Source organism: Vipera berus, assembly GCF_964194415.1.
Source record: "Vipera berus genome assembly, chromosome: 3".
NCBI classification, from domain to species: Eukaryota; Metazoa; Chordata; class Lepidosauria; order Squamata; family Viperidae; genus Vipera; species Vipera berus.
Genome location: NC_138204.1, coordinates 39,290,369 through 39,318,172, shown reverse-complemented (window position 1 = coordinate 39,318,172; position 27,804 = coordinate 39,290,369). Strand labels below are relative to the sequence as shown.

The 27,804-nt window shown below is 38.6% G+C and overlaps 1 protein-coding gene across 2 annotated transcripts in view; it reads left to right on the top strand.

Annotated features, from left to right (window-relative positions):
* Positions 1-27,804, top strand: part of TAFA3 (TAFA chemokine like family member 3) — a 94,581-nt gene that overhangs the window by 10,429 nt on the left and 56,348 nt on the right. Inside the window, exon 2 of one of the 2 annotated variants that reach the window (XM_081322435.1) lies at positions 11,600-11,708. The exons of the other annotated variant lie outside the window; for it this stretch is intronic. The gene's annotated coding sequence lies outside the window, so the exon portion shown is untranslated. The remainder of the gene's footprint in view (positions 1-11,599; positions 11,709-27,804) is intronic. 2 annotated transcript variants of the gene reach the window in all.

The following is a 27,804-nucleotide window of genomic DNA, read 5'->3' as shown; positions in this document are numbered from 1 at the left end:
AATGAAACTCCCAAAATTCCTCAGTCAGCATAGCATAGCTGACTGAGGAATTTTGGGAGTTGATGTCCATGAGTCATAAAAGAGCCGAGGTTGCCTACCCCTGCCCTATGGCAATAACATCAAGAGTCTGGATGAAGATCATTACAAACACCTGGGTATCCTTCAGATTGACAACATCAAGTTGAAGTCAAGAAGTTCAGCAATGAATACAAAAGAAGAGTGAAGAAGTTCTTAAAGTCTAAATTCAGTGGAGAAAATACTATCAATAACTGGGAAATTCCAGGTATTAGATATATAACTGGAATAGTGGACTAGACTTGAGCCCTGGATAGCCCTGGATAGCCCTGGATAGCAAGGCCACAACAATAATGGCAATGAATCATGGCCTTTCTTCCATGTGGTGATATTGACAGGCTCTGTTTACCAAGGAGCATAGGTTGGTCTAGAATGTTGTAAGTACATCAGGCAATTAAAGAAGAAGAAAAGGCATTAAAAATATCTGAAGGACAATGAAGACAATGCACTAAAGCTAGTATACCATGAAAGCTTACTAAATACCAAAGAGATCAAACTGGCCTATAAGAAAGACCAAATAAAGAATAGAAAAGAGATGTAGAAAGACAAAGTATTACATAGGCAGGACATAAAGAACTAGCAGGCAAAGTAGATAATAAGACCTGGCAATGGCTAATAGAAGGAAAGATGAAGAGAGGGACAAGAGGGGCAAATTCATATAAATGCATATATTTAGAAGACAGCAACAAACAACAAATGATGTCTTTGCAAAGAAGCTGACCATTTAGTGAGTTACTGCAAGAAGATTGCACAGACTGGTTACAAACAACTTCATGACAAAAATGGTGCATTGGAATATCTGCAAGAAACACCATTTTCCTGTAAGCAAGAACTGGTGGGATCACAAAGTAGACAAAGTATTAGGAAATGAAGAAGCTAAACTGTTCTAGGATTTTAGAATTAAAGGAGACAATAACAGCTTGAATTGCTGTTTTTAAGCCAGGTCTCACCCAATCAAACCAAGCGATTTAATGACAGTACAGAATAGGAGTTGAGTGAACCAAAGATGCAGTTGTGTGTATATTTTTGTTTGTGCACACTGCTTAAATTATTTCATTGCTTTGTCAAAGTTAGCCTTTGTTATCCCTGAGCTCGTAGGATGTAGCTGCTTTTATTTTGATAATGCAATGTATCAGTGTCTGACAGTGGTGCTAGCAGTACGCTTGATACAGAGTTGAGGGAGAAACACTGAAATCATAGAAAAAACAGTTGTAAAGCTGTAATTCCTTGCTGCAGGAATTTAGTAGTAGATTCATAAGTAGATTCACTAGTAGATTTAGTAGTGAATCGCAAGGAGTTAAGCAAATAATAATTGCAGTAGAAAGTGCACTGAAAGCATTGTGCTTCTTTAGCATTCCACCGGAACGTCTTTGGTCCCTTAACTCAGAGGTTCCCAACCTTTTGGGCACCAGGAACCACTTACACGGACTGGAGGGGGTGTGGTTTTGTGTGCTGCCTGCATCCCGCAGATGGGGCTTTGCTTGTTTGTGTGGCCCGGTTGCTGACATGCCGCGGATTGGTACCGGTCGACGACTGGGGTTGGGGACCCCTGCCTGAACTGGTATTGTCAGTAACTGCATTGTTTTGTTTGCAGGCATGACTCCATCCCTTGCTGACCTCATTTGTTGACTACATTTCAGTAGTATACTTGCTGTCATTATGCTCCAAGGAAGGAGATCTCTCATGTTTTGTCTGATTGTGTTTTTACTGTGGGAAAGAGAGGTAGAAAATATAAGATTCTTCCAAAAGGTACCCAGAAGAACATTAAGTTGTGCAATGCTTTGAATTTGAAAGGGAAAAGGTGCTTTGGCCTGTGCTAGGTTGCAAACAAAATACCTATGTGCTACTCCTTAAACCAAATGAATCCTTTTCCAGAATTGCATGGCAGCTGTGGAGGGCATCTTCATGACCTTTGGAGAAAGCATGACTTTTTAAAAAAGAGTTGCAGACAAAGACCATGTGAATAGTTCCTTGCACATTTTGCCTTCAGTTGTTCAGTCCTACAGCATGTACAAGGAAAAGAGATGTTTTTCTTTTGTTCATATTTCTTTGAAGGCGAGTGAAGGACAGAAACAAAGGTTGTACTTTTAATATTATTGAGTGATCCAAGGCTAGACAGACTAATCTCATTTCCTTTTTGTCAGATGTGCATATTTTACTAACCCATGGTTTCTTTCATCTTGATTTATTGGATTTATACAACATAGTAAATGAACTATAAGCTATGTTTAATAAAGTACGACGACTGCATTTATACAATATGGCAAACCGGAACTACATAAAGCACATTTTTTATTTAACAAAATATTTGAACCAGACCTCAGAAACTTAGAAAGTGTTTGAGACCATAGCTTCTGGTTTTAATGTGTTTATTGATAGATGGACTTAGTAAGTTAGGTCCTCTATCCTGGTAAATGAATGTTGCTGTAACTGTACTTGTACGAAGTTACCAAAATGAAAATGGGTAATCAGACTAAAATTTGGACCTTTACCATATGGATATACTTTCCAGGAAAGCATTTTTTTTTACTTGAATACATCTTGGTATTCATTGGATGGAGACAGTTATCAAATCCTGGATTTGAGGATACAGTTTGGAGAAGCCAAAGATGTAGGAAACAATCTTAACATAAAACATACAGCTGTTGCATGTGCTTAAAAGTCTTCTGTCCCTCAGGAAACAACTGTCCATTAACGAGACCTAACCATAACTGATCAATCAACTATATCACTGCCAAGACTCAAATAAAAGCTAAAATCAGCATATAGCACTCAGCTTAAGTAAGTGGACTAGTCACATATATAACGCAAGTACAGATAAAAGCATTCACATGTACTACTAAGTGGATTTTCTTCTTTCTAACCAAGTTATAATGATGGTTAGATTATTATTACATGCAGAATAATGTGAAGTCACAGCTATGTTGGTGTAGTCTTCACACACTAGTGGAGTACAGGTAATCCCTAAATTACAAGTGTTCACAACGCTCATTCGAAGTTACATGATCAACACACCCTAGTGTTTACAGGCAAATCCCAAAATTACAACTATTGCAGCACCACAGCAGTCGTTCACCCTTACGAGTGACTGACTGCAGAGGCTCTGCAATATTCACCCTATTCCTCTCCCCGCTTCCCACAACTGCTTCCCCCTCCCTTCCTGTCATGCTGGACTCACTTGCAAAATCTGTCTCTTCTCTGCAGTGGTTTCTTTCTCTGAGGGAGAGGAGAGTCGGCTTGGAAATGCTTTTTGCGTTGACAGTGGAAGCTCCTGTGTGCTGTAATATTGCACAAGTTCAAACACAAATTCTTTACAAAAGATCATGGCCCCCGGAATCTTCCATTCTCTGTGGGAGGGGGAGTGTTTGCTTCATTTGCATGCTTATAGGGTAAAGCGTGGAATCGGAATTGGCCAGGCGCAGGAACCAATACTATCTATGGCCCGGGTATGCTGGTCGCTCATGTGTGCCAGCCTTAGTTTAAGGGCAGGAATGAAGCCTTCAACTGAGTGGGGAGGCATTGCAGGGCTGGGTCCCTTACACCCGCATCCCAGCTGGCAGCAGCGGCAACCACCTGAGCAGCCATGATCCCCCTCCCCAGCCAGCCAGCCACCCGCCCAACCTAGTCCTCGCCTGGCCAGCCAGCTGGCACAAATCCTCACTACTCTTCTCCTCCTCCTCGTCACTCATTGAGCAGCAGTGGCTTGAGTTTCTCTTCTCTGCTCCAAGTGAAAGGAAATGGAGGCGCAGAGCAGGATTGCTCTTAATAAGGCCGGCTCACTCTGGAGGCTTGTTTTCGCAGGATTGCTGTCAATAAGGTTGGCTCGCTCTGGAGGCTTCTTTTCGCAGGATTGCTCTCAATAAGGCTGGCTTGGCTGTTTCCAGCGAAAACAAGCCTCCGGGCCCCAATGCTGGGGAAGTGAGGCAGTGGCAGCCAGAGTAGACCACATGCTTCTCCATCTCCCTACTCTTCCCCAAAGCCTTTCACTATGGAGTGCTTCCAAACACAGGGACTGGCTGCATTTGGAAGCACTCTATAGATGCTGAAAGACTTTTTATCCCAATGGAGATCTGGCGTAGACTCCAAATTTCATATGCCTGGAATGGGGCACTTGAGAAACAGAGCACTCCTTTCCGTGCAGCCACAAAGGGTGCTTCAAAACATAGGGAATCCCTGCGTTTTTAATAACCCCACCAAAGCACAAACACTCCACAACTTACAATGCCAAATCCTAACCCCCACCCCAGGACAACCACATTCCTTCACTAACCTCCTTTCCAGCTCCATTCTCCATGTCCATGGCAATAAAAGTAGTTTGTGGGACTAAAAAAAGAGATCAATTTGACCTTCTAACATCTCGTAAAAAAAAAATCTTGCCAAGTTGGAAGGTCTGATTGAACTTTTTTTTTTTAGGTTGTCCCACAGGCTTCTTTTGTTGCCCTGCATGCGGTGGCACAGAACAGAGCTGAAAAGGAGGTTAGTGAAGGGAGGCTTTGGGGAAGCAAGGGGAGACAGGGAAGGGTCTGCTCCAGCCACCGCTGCCTCACTCCGCCAGCATCAGGGTTCAGAGGCTTGTTTTCCTCAGATAAAGCCATTTCTCAAGCCCCTTCCTGATGAAAACAAGCCTCTAGAGTGAGCGCACCTTGCTCTTCGTCTCCGTTTTTGCTAGGAGCGGGCTTGAGAAATGGCTTTTTCTGGCGAAAACAGAGCCACAGAGTGAGGCGCTCTGTTTCTAAGTGTGCATTTGCATGCAGACGGAGCTTCCAGTTTCCCCAAGGTCTCCTGGTAAAAATTGTGGGCAGGAGCAAACACTACGAGAGTTCAGGCTCCCATTCTCTGCAAAAGAGGATCGGTGCCTGAACCCATGTGATATTATGGGCACTCAGGAGCTTCCATCGACTCTCTTCTCCCTCAAAGGGAGAAACCAGGGCAGAGAGGAGATGGATCTTTTCAAGGTAGGTGAGTCCGGCTCAGCAGGAAGGGAGGGGGAAGCATGAGGTGTCTTAGTGGGTTGGGAAGGCCTTGGCCACTTATTCCATCACTAGGCCCCCCTGTGGCCTTCCCCACCCTGAGATATCTCATGTACACTTAACAAGCTGTGTGCATCTTAACAAGCAAGGGAGTGATCTTGTTCAAAGTACGAGATTCACTCTACGAGTTTTCGAGTTACAAATGGAACGGGCAGGCTCCATTACACTCGTAACTCGAGGACTACCTGTATATTTGCAGATCCAAGCAATGTGGCCTTTTGTAATTGACAAATGGATATTTTTCCAATACAGATTTTCTACTGACCTCTAGTATTGCCACAATGATTATTCACAGTTTTTTTTTCCAATTACAGTTAAATGTGCTGTGTTATGAGCCAAGACAGCACTTATAGTTAGATTATTATACTGGTCATACAGTCAGACATGTGTTTGGCATTTTCATCCACCACTTGTGTCCTTCCCAAGGACCTGGGAAAGGCAGATTTTATTATGGTTGGTCACAGATGTTGTTGTTTTATCAATATATAAAATACAAAGTATGTAACTAGCCATTTCTATAACAACAAATCTATCTAATCGGCAAAACCAAAGTCAAAGTTTCAGTTTTTTTCTTCCCAAGCACAAAATCCAGAAGTGATATCCAAATAAAAAACATAAATACAGTATATACTCCTCTTTGAATAGACCAATTTAACCATTACTGCTTTATCTTCCTTGCCATTGAAATAATATGTATTTCTATTTGCACTTAATAATTTTTATAAACTATCACCATTTATATTAACAAAATTCACTGTATTCTGTCAGGTTCTTTAGCCTTAAAGGGAAAAATATTTTTTTTTCATCCATTTTAAAACACTAAGCTTTTGTTTAAAAACATTTCTAAAATTAAAACATTCTAATACATCTTTTTAAACTTCCTCTTAGCATACATAGTTTAAAGTTCACTTTCAAACCTATAAAATTCCAACTAACTACAAGTAACTCATTAAATTTAGATCATTCCTTCCAAGTTACCCATATAGAATATTGTTTTTCTTCTTGTATGCATCCTTTTTAAAACTAGATTTTTCCATCCTGTTTTTTAACTTTCTCTTAACGTTGATTTTTTCAAATACATTTTCAAAAATATTTTACAAACTTTAGGAGTTATTTAAGCATTATATATAAAGGAAACATGACTTTTCAAACTTTAGATCAAGCTTTCTTTCAATTATAAATATCAAACTGATGAAAATCCATCCTAATTCCAATTGACTCATTATTTAAGTCACTCCTTCCAACTTGTCTTAATGGAGTAAAATCTTTTTCTTCTATAAATACAAAAGTACCTTAGAACTTTCTTTCAATACATATATCAAACTTATGAAATCCATCCCAACTAATTCAATGATTAAATTTAAGTCACTCACTCCAGCTTATCTTCATAAAATAAAGTATTTTTCTTCTCAGGAGTGTTTATCAAATCTCTTTTCTTCAAGAAATTCTCAGTTCATGGAAAAGGAGTCCCAAAGTTGTTTTTTTTTTACCTCCGATGAAGATGGCCGCGGTCCGCGGCTGAGCCTTAGATGCAGGAGACCGATTTTTGTCCTTTGGACATTGTAGGGCCGTTGGTTGCTGTGCGGCCTTGGCGGGGCGACGGGAGCCCCCGGGGCTGCGGCGAACTTTTTTGAGGCTGCTGGAAGACATTGACGAGGTGGTGGCGAAGTGTCTGGGGCCTGCAACGCTGAACGCCCAACTAACAAGAGCCTTGGTGGAGCAGTGGGCTAATGCCTCCTTAAGTAACACCAGCTGCCTGCAATTAGTGCAGGTTCGCATCCCACCAGGCTCAAGGTTGACTCAGCCTTCCATCCTTCCGAGGTAGGTAAAATGAGGACCCAGATTGTTGGGGGCAATTAAGCTGACTTTGTAATAATGCCGCTTGGGGTGTGTGTGAAAGCCCTAATAAGCAGGCATATACATAGAATGAAGGCTACTGCTAAGAAGGGCGAGATATAAATGGAATTTAAAAAAAAATAACAGCTGATCAGCAAGCTGAATGCCCAAGCTGATTGGCGGGGCGACGGGAGCCCCCAGGGCCACGGCGACCGTTCGAGGCTGCCAGAGGACAGTGACGAGGTGGTGGTGAAGCATCTGGGGCCTGCAACGCTGAACGCTGCAATGCCGAACACCCGATTAACAGCTGATCAGAGAGCTGAATGCCTGACTAACAGCTGATTGCCGAGTCTTCCCCTCCGGCGGAGTTTCCTGGGAGAGTGGTGGCGAGCCAATCGACGGGCCGAGGGTGAGCTTCCTCCTCCGTGGAGGCCCTTTTGGGGCTGTTTGTGGAGAGTGGAGGCGCCTGACGAAGCAGCTGGAGGACAGGAGGCGGAGCAAGCCGGGGCGAGCCGGGTGCATTATCACTCGAGGCACCCAGGGCCTGAGGTGATCGAGGCCTGTGATACTGTGGTGGCTTCTACGGATTGTGGTACCTATGACTGCGGAGCCCCCTTGGGACTATATATATTTAAGATCAGGGGTGAGCCTCCTCCATCGTCAGTAATTATTTCTGTGTTCTGCGGCCTCTTACAGCCCTTGTGGTCATGATTTTATCTATGAGTTGGTGATGGATGACTGGCCCGGACTTTGTAGCCGCCATCTGACATCTTGGAGGCTTGGAGGTGTTGGTGGTGGGGCTCGATGATGCTGGGTTCAGGGGGGGGGCCTGGCTGTTATTGGCCAGGCTGGGAACCTGATGCCCGGGACTAATTTACAACTTCTCATCGCCGGAGCTGTGGATGCCTTCAGCAATATTGACTTACCATCATCCCAGTCATCGGACTTTTCCCTCCCTACGACCAGCCAGAAGTTGGATAGTGGTTCTCCCTGAAACTGAAAGATCATGGTCGCTGTGAGAGGGCGACCACGTTCAGGAGTCACTGTCTAGCTCTGGGGTTTTAATATCTCTTTCCATCTGTCCTGCCAATATGTTCCCTCCTGCTTTTAATCATCTCAACATTTTACTCCATGGGTGAACTTTTTGCCCTGAGGGAGTCCCCCCTCTCTCAGGTGTGGCCCTCTAACCTATGTCACCGGTTCCTTAATGACGGGTCTTGGGACCCCGAGAGGTGGCATGGCACGAAAAGGAGGCTTCGGGATTTTCTTTTTAAACTTTTTAATGGGTTAGGGAGGGGGGAGGAATGTAAGGCCCGGCAGAAAGATGGGGGGATTTTGCCGGACCTTCCTCAGTCCAGGTTGGTAGATGGTCACGGCGATGGGATAGGGGGTCTTGGGACCTGAGGGGATGGGGGTGGGTACAGCAATCCCCACGGTGATGTTTTTAATATTTTATCACTGGGGCTTGTAAGTTTAATCTTTTTGTTTAACATTTGTATTATTGTGTTTTATTGTTGTTAGCCGCCCTGAGTCCTTCGGGAGATAGGGCGGCATATAAGTCCCAATAATAAATAAATAAATAAATAAATAAATAAATAAATAAATAAATAAATAAATAAATAAATAAATAAATAAATGTATGTATGTATGTATGTATGTATGTATGTATGTATGTATGTTGTAGATTAACCTGGAACACTTCTTCACAGAATAAAGTCTTCTTCTCTGAGATGTCTATTATATCTTTTTTTTCTCAAAAAAATCTCAAACTTGTTAGTATCCATGAAGAAAAAAAAATCCAAACTTGACCGCTTAAAAATTGTGAATTTGCTTGGCACTCTTGTTTTGATTGTGCTGTGAGGGTTTTATTCAAACCATCTTCATAATAAAAGTTGGTGTTAGATTTCTAATCCAAAGTTATAGTTATTTGCATTGTCCAGTATTTGTGGAGTTGTCACAATGGGTTGATAATTTTCTACACCTAATTGTGTCTATTATTCTTTTAAAATATCATCTGTATGATTTGTATCTTTAGTCCCTAGCCGATTTATGCTATAACTAATTTTCTGTATGGAGCTTTTAAAGATTCCATTTTTGGCCAATCAGATTTCAAGAAAATCGGAAAATTTCAACCACCCACAATAAAGCAATTCAGAGCTACAGATTACTTTAAAAATAGTGAGATGAAACCACTACTTTTATCCTTAGATCTCTCCATCAAATTTCAAAAGAAAAAGTACTCCACATTTTAGCTGCCTCCAGCAACCCTCTTGTCATTTAACAATAAGAAGTCTCAAAAACGGTACACAGCTTCAAAAAGTAATAAGCTGTGGCAAAAGACAGCTTCTTTTTGCTAATAAAGGTATACTCTCATAAATTGGTTAAGAAGGGCACAACTTATTGTCTGTTTGAAAAATAAATTCCAAAATGGCTGTTTTGTCCAACAAGACAAAAGCTTCGGCTCATGCAAGCACTGCTTCTGAAACTATTTGCAGACTGTTATTTTCAGAGGATCTTGAGGGATGATTCTAGGAGTCTCCCTAACGCAGGAGAGGAAAAACAAAAACAAAAGGAAAGTGTGTTCCTTCTGTTGTTAAGCTGGAAAAATGACAGTCCAGAGATTCTCTGGGCCTGTAAGGTGTTAGCCATATCTTCACAGGAAATCCAGTCACTGAGATTGTTGTTGATGATGATGAAATTTATGTATTGCCTGACTCTCAATGATTCTGGGTGGTTAAGCAACACATAAACAATTGCATTATATGTTTAAAGTGTGAGCTAACAAATGATATAATAAAAGGATTGTAGAAAGCATCATATATTTTTGTATATGAAAAATACAGTAGATGAGATCCCAAAGTTGAATAGTGATTTTATTCTAGAAACCCAAATACCTAAGAGCAGAACAGTTTAGGCCATATATATCTCTGGAAGTAAAGGCATACATGATCTTCCAAATATATAATGGTAGTTATTCAGACCATGATTTATAGCTTAATACAATGCTTGACTGTATCTATTGCAGCTTGTTCAGTGACCCATTGTATCTTATGCAGTAGCTTGATATGTGAGCCCAGTCACTGAATTCATGACAGAACATTCACATACAACCAATGACCCAAAACAGTTAGGGGCAGATGGAGATGCCACAAGATACAGATGAATGCTCTTGAAGGCCAGAGAAGGGGAGCTAGGGGGAAATTGTTTCTACTGGAGACTAATCTACAGATTTTCAGCAGTACCTTATCCAGTCAGTATCTTAAGGAACAAAAGCCAAAAATACGACTATAACTATATTGAACACTGTTGATCATAGGCGATTTAAGTGAAAGACAGATTTAACAACTGCAGTTAGGCTGCAATGTAATCCTTCCCCCTTACATTATAGAATAGAACTGGACTCTCTTCATAATGTTTATTTATTCATTTATTAAATTTCTATGCTGCCATCGCACTGATGCAGTGACTCTGAGCGGCTTACAATATAATAAAAAGTTAAAAAGTCCTAAAAAGAAAATTAGAATAAAAAATTACAAGTTAAGAGCCGACTCAGCCTTCCATCCTTCCGAGGTAGGTAAAATGAGGACCCAGATTGTTGGGGGCAATTAAGCTGACTTTGTAATAATGCCGCTTGGGGTGTGTGTGAAAGCCCTAATAAGCAGGCATATACATAGAATGAAGGCTACTGCTAAGTTTGTAAGCCGCCCTGAGTCTTCGGAGAAGGGCGGGATATAAAATGGAATTAAAATTAAATTAAAATTAAAGATCATGGGCAGCCTGCGGGTGAGAATTTCCTCTACCTAACAGCCAACCCCAATATAGCAGGCCCCTGTTAGTGCCCCAGGCCAAGTAGCAGAGACAATTTTTAAGGCTCTTCTAGAATTTCAGGAGTGTGGGGACAGATCTTACCTCTGATGAGAGGATATTCCAGAGGGTGAGGGCCAGAGCAGAAAAGGTTCTTCTGCTGGAGCCCACCAGCTGAATTCAACCAAAGAATTTGGCTGACACCATGTGAAGTAGGCCCTTCCACTGGAACAAGTGGGGTGAGTTAGTCCATTAGGGTAATGTGGTTCCTCATACATCCTGAACCCATGCCATGAAAATTCTTAAAGGTGTTGACCAACACCTTGAATTGGATCCAGAATCAAACTGGCAACCAGTGCAGCTCACATAATAACAGTGACAGTTGTACCACCTGAAGGGCTCTAGAACTGTCCATGCCACTGTGTTCTGTATCACTTTGTAGCTTCTATTCAGAATCTTCAAGATTCTTTTCATAATGTTGCCATGTGTTTAACTGTACTTCCTCTTTTATGTTTAGGCTAAGCTAGTTCTGAATTTCTGACTATTATTCCCATGCAAGGCAATGAGAGATAGCATTTGCTTAAAATGGAGAACAAGGTTTATGGAGAGATTTTCATGTTTTCAAATACATGGAAGAAAGAGTGGAACTAGAGCCAGTGGCTGTAATGTCATTGATATCATTTGGCATGATCCATATGAATTGAAGAATAGCAAGTAGTGTGTGTTGCCTTGTAACCTGTATTTTTGCAGCCTGGATGTACCCATGAGAGCTGTGAATTGGCTACTCTATATGCAGATGATAATGCCCACATTATTCATTCATGTGATAAGCATTTTCTTTTTACTTGCTCAAGGACGGAGGCTCACATTTCAAATGGCTAGAGAATCTGAGAACATCTGGCTGTATTGACTGACCTTCATCAGATGGATGAGGCACCCAAACAGGGAAAGGTCGAGGGTGGGGTGAGAATTTTTCATTGTTTCTACTGTTTTGGTTCATGAGATTCAATAAGCATTCCTTATTGATGAGGCGTATGGAAAATGTGTCTTATTGCTATTGCCTAGTAGTGTAGATACATTACAAGAAAAATGGGAAATTGAAGCTCCTTTTTGCAAAGAACCAGTTTTTAAAATAAAGGAGTTAATGCAAATGCATGTGTTAATGTGTGTATGTAATGTACATACAGCTATACACCCATACACCTACAGACATATATTAATATATACTTTCCCTCTCTCTGTGCGAATGTAGAGCTGTATTTATGGGCATCTACCCTGTTTTGTCTACATTCCATACTTTTTTCCCGACCTAGTCACATTTATTCATGGAAGGGAAATAAAACTTCCCATAACTGGTTACAATTTTTTATATGTAAACAACTCTTCATTGTTTCTATGGAGATTCTCTATCATTCAGATCATGGCTGTCCCCAAACTCTTTTTCCAAAAGGCAACTGGACTTTCTTGGGTTTTTCCTTGAAAATGCTTTACTTCTCACCCAAGAAGCTTCTTCAGTTCTGACCTTTGGGACAGGTCTTCAGTATAATGAGAATATGAAAATGTCAATCTTTTTTTGTGATAAAACAAGAATGTGAGCACAAGGAAGGAGTGCACATGGACTCCGCAGAACCCACCTCCCACTCCTTGTCCTCTCTTACTTACCTAGTTGAGATGGTGTAGTTGGGCAGCAAGGAGGCAAGTTGTCTGCAGCGAAGGTGAGTTGGCAGGAACTTTGCATCAAGTTCCTGCCAACTCACCTTCGCTGCAGACAACTTGCCGGTGCAATGTTTGCCGGTCAGGTCTTTTGGCATGCTCAGCAGCAATTCCTATTGGCTTTCGAAAGCCAATAGGCTTTTGAAAGCCAATAGAGGGAATAGCATAGCTTTTGCAAAAGCTTTTGTGTGTGTGTGTGCACAAAAGGGTGCCAGAACGCCATTCTGAGCGTTCTATGAGAAAAAAGCCCTGCTTTTATGTTTTAATCTTATGATTTTAAAAATATTGTAGGTTGCCCCAAACCTCACTATTTGGATTGCATACAAATATTATATAATCGGTAAATAAAGGTAGAACATATGTTAAATATACATCAAATGATAATATGCTTCCCTACAAAGTCAATTCTTGCTCAATGACAGACCAAGTAGTTAACTCGGAAAGGCAAGAGGAAAATCTAGAAGAGGTCTGTGCAACTTGTAGAAGGGAAAGGCTCACACTGATAAATTAAAAATCTTTGTGGTCTGCAAAGGAATGCTGGTGGGCTAATCAATGATTTGGTGACTAGAGGAGCATCTACAGTGTTGGAGTCCATGGTCATGGTAAATCATGGAGGAACTAGGCAACATGACTTTTAGGGCAGTGGTGGTGATTTTACTTTTTTTAAAAAAAAATCTGTGCTCTGTCCAAGGATGCTTGGTAGGCTGCATGTACAGGCCTGGTCTAGAATTTATTTTGGAGCATTCAACTATCTAGAGCAGGCATGTCAAACTCATTTGGTTTGAGGCAACTTCTTATAAAAGAATTGCCATTAATTTGTTTTAATAAAATAATTTAAATCAATTTTTCACTTGATTTCTAGTTAAATGAATTATATTGGTTGACAATGAGATTTTTTTTAGTACAATTGCCAAATGCAATAAACTGGTTTTACGTATATGTGTGCACTAATTATTTCAACACCAATACATTTTAACAACATATTCTATTTGTAAATGAATGCAAATGCAAATTATACATTTTTTTTGTGCAAAAATAAAACAAAATAACAGATTTAAGAGCTGTTACCATTAGTTATCCTTAGATAAAAAATAATTCCATCATCCAAAACTTTGTTATACTGTATTTAACGAACAGATGCTTTGGGATTAAAAAAAAAAGACTGACTACATTTGATTGTGTATCATCATGGCATTAAAACAAAATTCGAACAGTGTATGAAAAATAAAGGTTCCCTAAATGTCTGCTGGCTATATCTATACATTTTCCTTGATAGCACTCTATTGCCTTCTTTTTAGCCTTTTTTTCAACTTCCCAGCTTAAAATAGGCAAGGCACCGGGAGCTGAAAGTTACAGAGACTGTTTAAACAGGTTGCTAAGCAACCTGTTCACACTCAGCCCTTCTTAACCTCCCACTTTTAAATTAGCCTGTACGGGATCGCATTTCCTTCGATTTGAGCCATCTGAAGGCCTGTCGCTGCAATGCATTCTGCTGCTCTGCAACCTGGCTGCCTGAGAGAATTTGGCTCTCCGGAACAGTTTACTTCAGCTTTTTTTTTTTTTTTGGTGTATGCAAAAAAAAGGTGCCGGAATGCCGTTCTGAGCGTTCTATGGGAAAAAAAACCCATAGATATATCACATATAATTGAAGATTGTAATTAGTTGCATGTGCACATTCAGCAAGTGTGATGTATTTGTGCTGGCATTTCTAGGCCTCTTTCCAACCACATCCAGAAAAATTTGTAACAAACATTGGAATTCTTAAGGCCATGTTTGGTATTTCCCAGCAATCTGTTACTGGAAGCAAAAAGCAATCCCTGCTGCATTACTGATCCCAGAGAAGCATTTGCATGTATGCAGGTATCCTTAGGGTGCCATAGTTATGGATGAGAAATATTGGTTGCAAAGTTGGCATTTCTGGATGTAATACAGATATTTTGGACTTATTTTTGTTTCTTTGCATGTTTGATATTTTTAAAAAGGCATATGCTAGTGACTACGCTTATGCACATATGTAACATCTTTTGCTAGGATACACGACCACTGCTTTTCCAGAATGTGAAAAGTGAAAGATTGTGACTAAACAAAGTTTTAATGTATAGCTAATACCACCAGAAATTATTTTAGCCTTTTTAATAAATGTTGTTATTGATGTTAAGCTCACCATGGAAAACATCATATATTGTTATGTATACACTAGGTTAATTATTTAAAGACTAAAGTGCATCATAACTAGATTCTAAATAATCTATTTTTCAAAACACACAACAGTCCAAACAGTAAAAGTAAAGTCCAAATTAAGAATATTTCATTCTTAAGAATTGTTTAATTTAAAGTGGTTTAGTTGTAATAGGTTAGATTCAAAATAGTTTTCAAGAGTATGTACAAAAGATACTATTTTTTTCTAGCTTCATCTAAATTAGACATATTACATTGAGAAAAATGTTTCTCATTTCTTTCTTGTTACCTTTATTGATTTCATTACAGAGTTGTTAACATAGGAAATAGATTATTTTGTTATCTTATTTTACCTTCCAAAAGACAGAAGCAGATGAAAAATGTGAGGTTCTTTCCTGTTGGCTTTTTTAATTAGCTGTTTTAGATTCTAAAGGTTTAGTTCCTAAAGAAGTAACCCTGTAAATAATTTTAATGTCCTCCTCTAGTGCAGGCTCTTTTATGACTCAAGGACTTCAACTCCCAGAATTCCTGAATCAGCATGGCTCAGCTTGGAAACCTCTCCCTTTCCCCTCAGCATGGCTGGCTCAGAATTTCTGGGAGTTGAAGTCCATGAGTCATAAAAAAAGGCCAAGATTGCCTAGCTTTGCAATAGGCTTTCAGAGGGAGCTTTTTTTTTTTTTGCAAAAAAAGGTGCCGGAACGCTGTTCTGAGCGTTCTGTGAGAAAAAAAGCCCTGATCTTATGGAGTCATCTGTTGTTACGACGTATCAGTTATTCAGCTATGATGCATCAGATTTCAGAGTTACCTCTTTCCACAAGTGCCATAACAAATGGCAAGTGAGAGGCATATTGTTTTGAATATAGAATGTAACAGAAAGCCTTCTGAACAAGTAGCTATTGATAGTCTTTTTCTACATCAGACATGTCAAACTCGTGACATCACGTGATGTCGTGAGACATATTGGGACTGTTTTGCCATTGTCGGCAATGGGGTGGGTGCAGCTTCTGGATGATGCATCTGGTTTGTGGGCCGGCAATTTGACACCCCTGTTCTACATGAATTTAGAAAATTATCCTTGGTGACCAACAATACAATTGAACTCTATATGTGCTCTTGTCAGAGAAAGAGAGGGAGAGAAAGAGATGTTCTACTTTTTTTGCTGCATCCATCAACCTCACCTTGTTTTTGCTTCATCTTCTTAAAGATTTTTCTTGAAAAAAATGCCATTTCTTGTTTCAAAGAATAGGATGGTCTTTCTCAGTTCATATTATTTTCCTGTACATTTTGTTGCAAGAAAAACTGGGTAGAAACAAATAATAGAAAAGTTGTAGAATTTCCAGCGGCCTGCAGGCATACTGGATGTTTGATGGGAAGGTAATAAGTCACCTCCAAGTTTCCTTCTGTAATACTGAACTGTCTATGACCTTGACAGAGATAGACATCTGATGACAGATTGACACTTGCAGCTGACAAGGTGTTTAATCTTGCAGAAATAGTGCCAAGGAGACGAGAAGAAATTATTGAAACACTTGGTTCTCCTGTCTCAGTAGATAAAATCACCTGCAGAGGTCAAAAGGTGTTGCCTAAAAAAGCAAAAAACCCCGAGATAGTAGTCTACCTACCTCAACTTGCTTCTGTAATATAACTATTTTCTTGCAGTCACAAAATTCAAACTGACTTCCTCATCCACTAGGTGCAGAGGTATTTATAGGAAGGCTTAAATACATTTATATTTCATCAGTCCTGTTTGCTTCTGTGGCAAATGGAAATAGAGATGAGTCTTCCCCATTTCTTTTAGTCATTTATGCCCGGACATCTCATGTATTGACTCCTGCAACACACTCTACTTAGGAATACCCTTGTGAAGTATCTGTAAGTTGCAGCTGGTTTTAAATACAGCAGGATGAGTTACACATACTGTATAATACTTCTGCTACGTGAACTGCCAGCTTGCTTCCAGGTCCAATTCACGGTGTTGGCTATCATCTTTAAAACCCCTATGACTTGGGACCAGGTTACCTGAGGAATCGCCTCATCTCTATTTCACTGGCCTATCCCACCTGGTCAGGCAGCAAGGATATGTTGTGGACCCCATTGGTTAAAGAGTTTCAACAGATGGAATCCAGGAAGAGAGCCTTCTCTGCCATTACACCTGCCCCATGCAATATCTTGCCCACAAAGGCAAGATAAGCCCCTTCTCTCCTAATCTGCTGGAAGAGTGTCAAGATTCTGCCAGCTGGCATGGAGGTTTAAGAGTGGCATACAATTCTGGGGTAGTTGGTAGGTTCAAGGTACTCCCTATGCCTTTTTAACTTTTCAACTGTTCTTTTTAACTTCATGTTAATCCTGTTTTTTTAATTTCGTTTTTAACTCAGGCTTTTATATGATTCTATAACTTTATTTGTAAATAATCCAGAGTCACACATCCAGAGATGTGCAGCATAAAAAATTGATAAATAAATTAAATAAATAGAATTTACTTACAAGTTGTCAGAAAAGAATAATGCATTTTTTTTCTTCAGAACTGTTTTTTTCTTCCAATAATTCTCTTCTGGTAACAAATTTATAACAAAATTCAACAAAAAAGATCAGAAATCTATTAGACCTTCTACTTTAACTGATCATATCACAGATAAGAGGTAGTTGAAACCTCTTATGACCGCTACAGATAAATGTTAAAAGTTCCAATAAGCCACAGAACTTATTTAGATGAAGAATAGTTGTTATTCATTGCTGTAATCATTTAATCTTTCTCAGGTGTGTCAAACTACCGCCCTGCGGGCCAGATACATCACAAGTAAACAGTGCCCACCCCATTGCCGGCAATGAGGAAAAAGTTCCAATACGTCGCATGACGTCATGTGATGTCGCGAGTTTGACATGTCTGATTTTTCTGAAGTAAAGGCAGATAAAAATACCCTTTTCGGCTGGTGTTATAACAGAAAAATGGGATGGAATTTGAATGTTGTTTGTTTTGAATTTTGTATTAAATCTCTCTACTCTACACCAAGGACAGAACTCATGTGGTGAATGTGTTCTTTAGTAAGGGAAAAACCAGTTAGCATCAGATTCCATAGTCCAGCATTAGGTCATGAAACAGAATAGGAGTCAATATGCATTACATAATTCTTTTAGCTTTTCGTGCTCTGAATCAGTCTCTCACGGAGATAATGCAGTGTATATTCTGAGCTTTGGACTATATACTGATAACATTAATTTAAGTTAGATATATCTTGAGAGCTTTCAATTACGCTATTTTGGTGACATGGAATGTCATTCTAATTCTTCCATTACTTACCTCTGGGCAAAGTGTGAATCTTTTCTGAAACTAAGTAATTTGACCTATCAAATAAGATTTAGGGCTTCCTAATGGCTATGTTGACACAATCCACTTAATGTGGTTGGTGCATTAGCTCATGTTCTTTATTTGCACTAAATTGAACTATAAATTAAGAATAGGTTAGGCACATACATATACACTAAGGCAGAAAAGTAGCTAAAAATAGTCAAGATTAACCAAGCATGGCATCTTTATCGGATCTGATTAACATGTTGTATGAATATTGCCATTGGAATCGTTCTTCACAATGATTATTACAACAGTGATTAGATGGAGGAAGGTGCCTGGTAGCCTCCAAATGTTTTTGATTACAGAGTCAGTCAGCGCTTGTGAGATGCAATGCAAACTATTTGAAGGGCATCTGGATTAGAGCTCTGGACCTGACCTGAATTCAGATAATGATCTGCTGTAAAACTAACCTCGTGTGAAATCCTGTGAGGCTGGTAAACTCAGGAAAAAAAATGTCTGGAAAAGTCTTTATTAGTTGTAGGTAGTGTAACAGAATCTTAAAAATCTACCATAGCAATTTCTCTGTATTATTTATACCTAGCATAATTAAGGCAAAAATACTCTGAATCTTTCTCCCATTGCTTCCCTACTTTGGATTCAAGATTCTCTTCTGTAATAGCTTTGTTTCCTTCTGTCTGTTTTCCCTAAACCAGGGGTCGGCAACCTTAAACACTCAAAGAGCTACTTGGACCTGTTTCCCAGAGGGGAAAAAAAACACTGGGAGCCGCAAAATGTCCGCGTGCACACAAGGGGGGAACTTGATTGAAGAGTTTAATTAAAAAGAAATAGAGGCTGCTGTGCATGAATTCTCTCTCTCTCTCTCTCTCCCTCTCCCTCCCTCCCTCCCTCCCTCTCCTCCCCTCTCTCTCCCTCTCTCCGATCTTCTGCTCACCTGGCAAGCTGGTTTCACGCTGTTCTTGGACAAGCTGACACACATTCTTATTGGGCTGGCTCTCCTGCCCTGCTTTCTGCTGCTTCCTGCTTCCTGTGGAGACGCAGCAAAGGCAGGAGCCCAGGCCCAATAAGCTTGTCAGCTTCTCAGAGAACAGCGTGAGTTACACACACACACACACACACACATACACACACAAAGAGAGAGAGAGAGAGAGAGAGAGAGAGAGAGAGAGAGAGAGAGAGAGAGAGAGAGAGAGAGAGGTGGGGGGGGAAGTGCAAGTGCCTCTCTGTCTCTGTCTCTCTCTGCAAACTGGGAGCTGCAGGAGAAGGCTGAAAGAGCCGCATACATTAGAAAAGGTTCTGTCAGCAGCTAATTTATCCCTGAATTCTTTTAAGGACAATAAATATAACAATTGTATTATTATTCCATTTCACATGCAAGGGAAGTAAGCATGGCTTTAAAACTTGGTGTGTTCTAACTCAAATCAATTCTGGAAGAAAAGCTTAATGGGGACTAAATCTGTGTTGAATGCAGCTGTCTTGGCTTTGTTTCTGTTTCAGAAATTAATTGGCAGAGCCTAAAAGTACTGCAAAATCATAGATATTTGGCATGATTCATATGGCATTAGTTTACGTTAGTTTAGGCTTTAGGCTTTTTGGGGAAAAGCTATTCTGTATTTTTTTCCTGTAGCAATTTAATGAAACTGCTGTTCTAAAATGACAGATTTGATTAAACTTTTGTTCCATTTTCCTATTTTTTTTTGCTGGGTTTGAGAATCACTGGGATACCCAGAAGATCATCTCTCTTTCAGGTGTTCCAGTGATGCTTAGGCTTAGCTGCAATAGAGGTCCTATGGTGCCTGAAGAGGAACAGTGATGGTAGCTAAAATTTTCCCAGTCTGGTTTCACTTTACTGTACTCTGGTACTCAGACCATTAATTATAGCTGCCAGCATGGAGAGCAATATAGGGGTATCTTTAAAACATAATGAGCACTTCCTGAGATGTGGCATTTACCTGCTGGTTCCGCCCAGGAGTCTCCCCTCTATAGTTCATACCAAGTCTCTTAACGAAACTCTCATGGTGTTTTTTATTCATTGTGCAATAAATAAAATACATGTCCACATTTAATATGGATAAAACCCCTGAATTAGCTTGCCTTTTTATCTTCTGTCAGCGAGATGCAGCCTCCAGATAAGGTTGGAATCTGTTGCTCCAATGTTTCAGGTATTTTCCTAGAAAATATTTATTGGCACGGGGAAGTTTTTGAAATGAAATTCATGTAACGATTCAGTTGTTTGGACTGAGATTTGGTTGTTTGCATCTCTACAACATCATGTTATCTAATAAGTGTTTGTAGAGGAAGAATCAGGGAAGAAGAGGTTTATATAATAAGAGAAACATGAAGTATTTTGTGCTGGGTACTTTAGTCATCAGCTAAATACATTTGTCAGATTTAAGGACAGTAAGTTTGATATTTTATTTTGATGACTTATTTCAAATATTTTTTCTTTACCTTGTTTATGCAGAGATTTTTAATTCGTTGGAAGAACCATTTCATTTGAATTTTTATATTCAAATTTATATTTACATTCAAATTAAAGCCATTTGATTCAAATATTTACTAAATCAAGCAAGCCTAAACATAATCAGTGTCTACATGTAGATTATGGGAATTATTTCTATACCTCTGAGTTCTGTGGAAGAAAAATGCAGTCAGTCAGTCAGTCAGTCAATCAAAATCTTGTATATATTTAAATAGACAAAGACAACATTTAGAACCATTTATTTCTTAGTTCTCTAGTTTATTTGGCTGCATTACATTTTGTGGTAAGAGTGTTATACAAAATGCAGAAATGGAGTAAGAAATAATGAGAAAAAAATTGAATAAGATAAGAAAAGGAAACCCAACTAAATTTAGTTGAAATCAGTGCTTCTCTGTACCTTACCATTATTGCAAACATATTTCACTCCTTTACTTCAATACATTATTTAATATTTTGCCTATTTTTTTAAAGTTCTTTCCTCTTTCCTTTTGAAAAACTAACCATCTCTATCCACATAACTTTCTCAGACTTCCTTTTCCTTTCAGCCTACTCATTTTTAATGCTCATCTCACTCTCAATTTTTCTCTCAATTTTATTCTCATTCATTCTCTCTATATGACCAAATCATATCAATGTGCTTCTTGGATTCTTGCCGCTCACTTTTGGATTTATTTCATATTCATATTTAACCCCTCTCTTTTTGTTTTACCACACACACTTCTTAAATTACTTCATTCAAGCCCACTTTATGTACAGCATTTTTCGTCTTTCTACAAATATTGATTACTCACAATAGACCTTATAAAACCTTTTCTACAGCGATTGCATATTTTAAAATATATTCATCTAATTTTACCTCTTCAGTAAACATTTGTCAAGGTACAAACTTTAATATAGCTGGACTACTTTTTTGCCATTTATATATAACTAGTAATTGTTCAAACCATTTTCTAATCAGAAGCAACTATCTGAAGAAGAAATTAAAACTGAAAAGTGTTTTGATATTTCAGCAAGACAGAGAGCTAAAATATATTCTCAAATTGACTATGAAGTACTTAGAAGAAGAAAAAAAAGATAAAGCTTTTGCAATAGTCCTTCATAGTCCCAAGTAGACTTCAATATTTTTGAAAAATTATGGGGGAATCACAAATATGCAGTGTGTGCAAGGAAACCTGGGAATAGTTCTAAATCAGCAAAATTCTTCTAGAAAGAGCAGAAAAAAAGAATTTAAAACAAGAATAGAAAATTCTTTACTGGCTATAGGAAACATTTCAAAGCTGCTATTTCTGTTGCTAAGTACTGGCTAGAAGGATTGTAAAATTTTCCATTAGGTACAATAGTGGCCAAAATTGTGGAAACCTTTTGGGAATAGTGGACAGTAGAAATGCCACCTTTGGTTAAGTTTCCACCAATTTTTCTTCTAATTTCTTTATAACTGTAGCCTTGTTCACTTAGTAATACTATTTTACGTTGCTTTCTGGGCAACCAGTCAATTCTTTGCACCATTACTTTAATTTTATTACGTTTTACAAGCTCACTAAATGAAAGGGGGGAAAAAACCCAACCAACTTGATAGCGATCACATAACAGCACTTAAATTTTAACTATGTCTCAAATTGCCCCAATGGGATTGGCCTACCTCACTCAGTTTGGCAGAAGAGGCATGCTGAGGACCCTGTTGGTTAAAGAGTTTCAGCTGGTCAGATCTAGGAGGAGAACTTTTCTGCAGTGGCTTGCTTGCCTTGCCACCTGAAGTGAGGTCTGTCCCACCTTTTTAGCCTTCCAGAAAAGTATTGGTTGTGTGGATGTTCTGCATGGGATGGGGTCTTGATTGAGTGCTCTGTATTGGAGATGGCTGGTAGACTAATAGGGAAGATATCTCTGTAATGTTCTTGCCCTTGGTTTTTTTTAGCTTTTAATACTTCGATATTTATCATTTTAATTGTAAGCTACCCTGAGAGTCTTTCTAGAGTGAAATGGGTGGCATTAAATTTAATTAAAAAATAAATGTAAGACATAGTGTTTAACTTTGTATCATATAAAGACCGAATTCTGTTTACTTAGGGGTTCATTAAAACAGGGCTTTTCAATCATTGGTACTTGTACCACTGTGGTACTTTGCCATGTGGCAGGTGGTATGCGACAGTCCTAGGGAAATGTAGCGAGGGAGGGGAATGAACCAAAGCGACCCAAGCCTGAGGGAGAGGCAGCTGCAGCTGCAAGACTGTCTGGGCTCGGCAGAAGCCCCAGGAGCCAGCAGGGCTCCAGCTGACTGGTTCCAGCTAATTGGTGTTTCCGGAAGCAGCGTGGAGCTGGAGGTGAACTGAAGAAAAAGGGGGGAAGAGGAGAGGAGAGGCTATAAAAGGAGGTAGTTTGGACGGGAAAAGGGAAAAAAAGACAACAGGGAAAGAGAAGCTCAGCAGGCAGGGAGGAAACAGGGACAGGGAAGAAGAAGCAGCTGTTGCTGGAAGAAAAGTTCCTCTGGTTTGTTTTCTCCAGCCAGGAGAATGCAATCAGCACTGATGAAATGAAAAGTTGGCAGACAAGCATGTCAGAAAGGAGATGGGTTTATTTAGTTCTGGATCAGCTGGCAGCTTGATTGGGTTACCATAAGAATTTTTGTACAGTTTTTACAGTGTTTTGTAATTCAGAGGCTTGGTTTGTACGCTTTGGTTATTGGAATATTTTAGTATGTATTTTAGGCTAGCAATGAGTCCAAAGTGTTGACCTCTGTAGGTTTAATCCATTTAAACAAATGTAATTAGTTTTACCCCCTTATCTTGAGTCTGTCTATGGTTTTTAGAAAGTTTTCTTTGAAGCTTTAATTTAAGGCTAAAGCTTTTCCCAGTTGCTGGAGCCTTTCAGTCTTGGATTGCAACATTGTGACATGTGACATGCCTGAGGCAGTTTAAAGGGGAAAAAAACAGAGTATGTGTTTCTTTATTTTATGAGCTTTTCTTGCTTTGCATTTGATTCCTGTGTCTTTAAGGGTACAGGGAAGGGATTGGGGAGGAAGGTGCATTCTTACTACACCATGCAAGGAGAGTTCAAAAGGGAGAGAGGAAGAAGGGCCAACAAGGTAGCTCAGGGGTCTACAAACTTAGCAACTTTCAGACCTGTGGACTTCAACTCCCAGAATTCCTCAACCAGCCATGATGGCTGAGGAATTCTGGGAGTTGAAGTCCACAAGTCTTAAAAGTGCCAAGTCTGAAGACCCCTGAGCTAGCAGGTAGTGGTGTATATTAATAAGCATGGATAAATTCATCATACATTTGTCAGTGCAAAGGGAAAGTGATTTAGCAATGGAACAGCCACCACAGAAATTAAAATGGGTACTTTTTTTCTTTTTTTCTATAGTTTGTAATATTTTATTAGATTATAGAATAAAATACAAAAATACAAAAGCAAATAGTAGGACACAGTGGGGAGGAAAAAGTGAGGGGGAGAAGGGAAAAAGAACAGACTTCGTCTGTTGCAGTAGAAGGAAGCATTAACATTGAAGCTCAACTTTTTGCTTTTCCCTAATATAAACTAGCCATTTCTATAATAGCAAATGAATCTAATCAGTAAAACCCAAAATCACCCCCCCTTTTTTAGTTATCAAGTTTTTGACACCTTGTTAAGCACTGGTGGTACTCAAATATTGTCATGTCCTAAAAGTGGTACAATCTGTGAAAAGGTTGAAAAGCTCTGCATTAAAGTATACAACATGAAGGACCTAAAGTTTTGCATACAATTGTATCTTCATATCTCCAACTTACTTCTGATACCTCCACAAAATTCTTTATATATATATCCATAAATAGAACTAAGAACTAAGGATACATCCTTGTCTGATTCCCTGATCAATATTGACTCATATACTAAGCTTTCAATCTATTTTCACATATTAACACTTTTCATTTTACATTCTTTTTATAGTTAGCACCCAACTGTCAATTGCATATTTGCAGAAAATGTTCCACAATTCAAGTGTATTTATCCTACAATAATTTCTCCCCCACATACAATAAGCTTCCACACTGACTGCCTGAAGAATAAAATTCTTGTTTTATCATTCCCTGTTCAGCATAAAGCACTTCTCAAAATTTGTTCATTATACCCTATTAACCAGAATTCTTCTAGACATTTCTGCAATTACATTATCTACACCTGGAGGCTTATCATTTTTCAACTTTTATCACATTTATGACATAGAATCAAAATGCACTTATATTTAAAGTAAAATAATTGATTTCAGAACCCTAAATAAGATTAATAAGTAATTCCTGGGAGGAAAACAAGTTGTTAATAAAAAGCAACCAAAACCACATAATTTTTAAATATGAGTACAACAGCAAAATAATGAGACAAATTAGTATTTTATTGTAAATTTGTGTTTTACTGTGAAATAAAAGAGAGGTATGAAACTGAATGAATTTGATTCTGCTATGGAACTTCTTATAAGTCATTGAGCTTCTACTGTACATGAATTTGCAAATCTACATTTGGAAAATCTCTTGCAAATACTGTTGCCACTAACTCTTTTAAGAACAAATTCAAAGTAATTTTTGTCTGCTTGGTTATCAGTATTATAAATAGTATAATGTTATGAATGTTTAATTCATTTCAAGTAGCTCCAAGTGTTGCATGCATCCATTTATACATCATCCATTTCAGATTTATTTCTGCTGCTGGTTTGTTTATATCCACTCTCTTCTTAGAGCCATATTAATGATATGCAAAAACTTCAAGGCATTGTACAAATTCTGATGATGTGTTACTTATTACTTGAAATTATTACTTGAAATTATTTAGCTTTCATCATGCTAATTTTCCTGAGCAAAGCAAAACCAGTGAAGTTATATAGACCAGGGCATGATAGGGCATATGCAATAATAATATGCAGAAGACAGAATTTGGCTGAAACCAATTTCCTTTGATTATTGTAATCAAGGGCTGTATTCTGAAATTTAGATGTGATGATGTGATATGTAATATTGCTGAGTGCCATTACATTTGTACTTTACAGGTAACAATATTTGGCATGCAATATTCCTTTGTTTCAAATTCAACTTAAAACTAAGATTATGGTAAATGTCTTCTTCAAATTTCCTTTATAGGGCAAATTATAAGAGTACACATTTTAAACTGTCTATTTAGACAGATGGCTCTGATTAGTTACTCAAGAGATATATTATTGCCCATTCAATTGAACCAAATTATTTTGAGTTTTTGAGCTTATGATGGTATATTTGTGAAATCGATTTTAGTTGCCAGTCTTAAGAACAAATGTAACTTGCTAGAATTAGTCCAGAAGTCTCTACAGTTTCCTAAAGGCATCATAGCAAGAAGCACCATGCCAAGTCTTGTGATGTAGTAACAATGAGTGTAGAATACTTTTCTTAAGCATTCTCTCAGGATCATTCACAAAGTAAAAAAATCAACAAGTTTTATGGCTACATTTCAAAAACGTAAACCAGATTACTTTCATGAATTTGTGTATGCCAATAAAAAAATCTGTGTACAACAATACTGAAGGTGCTGGATTAGACTGTGAATGCCAAATTCTACTCATAACCATAAAAACACAAGAGGTGATTTGAAGCAATTACACTCTCTCAGCCTAACACACCTCAAAAGGTTGTTGGGACAGAATAGAAAACCTCATATAAACTCTTTTAAATACATGAATGAAATGTGGAATAGAAATCTAATAAACATATAGAATAAATTTACCAGCATAAGAAACATTGCTTTAAAATTAAGATTCTCTTTAGACTCAAAATTTTGTCAGAATAACCCTGCTGAGGTGTGGTAGCTCAGTGCTTAATGACGCTGGAGATGGTCTCAGCTCCAGCGGTTTGAGCCCTAGCAAAGCATGGTAGGGTGAGCTCCTGTCACTTGCCTCAACTTCTGTCCACCTAACAGTTCTAAAGCACGTCCTGTGTAAGTAGATATATAGGTACCACTTCAGTGGGGAGACGAGCTGTTGCTCTGTGCAGGGAGTCAGATTCTTGATGGCTCTGAATCTTACCGGTTGTGGTTCCTGTTTGTGAGGCAGCTCCAGGAAGAGAGGGGGCCTTGGATGACACTACTGGAAAAACCACTGGTGTGAAGTCAGCTTGCCCTGCTGTGGCACACTTTGGAAAATGCACAAGTGTGTCCTAAAACAGAACTGGTACCTTGGCAAATGAAACTACTACTTTGTAATAGCATTGTGGTCTCCTGGCTACTGCAACAAGGCCATACACTAACAACAACAACAACAACAACAACAACAACAACAACACCTTGCTGACCAAACTAAAGCATGGATCCCCAAGCTGATCAGCTCATTGACCTCTTTATGAAATTTCAGATTGTTCATCAACCTTCAAACATTTATTATATGAAAATAATTTAATAAATATTACTGTAATTAATAGTACAATGAATAATGAATGGCTTCACGTAGTTGGAATATTCCTGCCAATCTATAGGAACTAACTTTGAGATCTATATTTCAGTATAACTGCTTTGTTATTTATCTTCAGTCTCCTTGGGATAATTTCATTTAAGATAACCTTGAGGTGGATAATTTTTTTAGGATAATCTAACACAAGTAATAATCTGTGAAAAAAAGTAAGATTTGGAGGATCCAAATCTTGAGATCCAAAGCCTGGGTCTCTTCCCCTCTCTCATTACCTTTTTATGTAAGAACAAATGTGTCTCTCGTTGAAAAGTACACCAGTCTGAGTAAAACAGTAATAAATATCTAGGAAGAATGTGATGCATGATAAATCACAGTGGTTTGCAATGTTCATTACATGACCTCTAGAAATTGTCCACACCATCACTTAGTTTTCTTTGAATCATTTATTAACCTAGGGTGCTTTAGAGCAGTGCTAGCATGTCCACATAGTCTTCCACTGATGAGAGTGCCTAGGGGTGTTGACCAAAATCCTGTTTAAAATTTACAGGCTAAATTCCTGCAGTTCATCTTTGCTTTGTTGAAGGTCTGTGTCAACAAGATTTCATTTCACTTGTCTGCCTGTGTAAAGGAGTATAATTGATACTGATAGTTGCTGTGTAACTTTGTGTAATCAAGATATCATCTTATGCTGGGATCTTTTTTTCCCCAGAGGATCTGGTAAAGCAACCTGCATTAGCAAGTACATTTTTTGCCTTTTTATTTATTTAGTCATTAATTTTGCTTTTTATGAGAACAAAATTGTTAATATTTTATATCCCCTCTCTTTTTTGCTAAAAGCTGTTGAGGCAATATACAGTGTTTAAAAATTCAAAAACTCAGTTATAAAAACATATGAAAGAAACATTTAAACAATAAAACTCAGTAAGAATAATTTACTTTTAGGGTAAAAGTTATCTAGCTATAAAACAGCTGGCAATAGTACCTT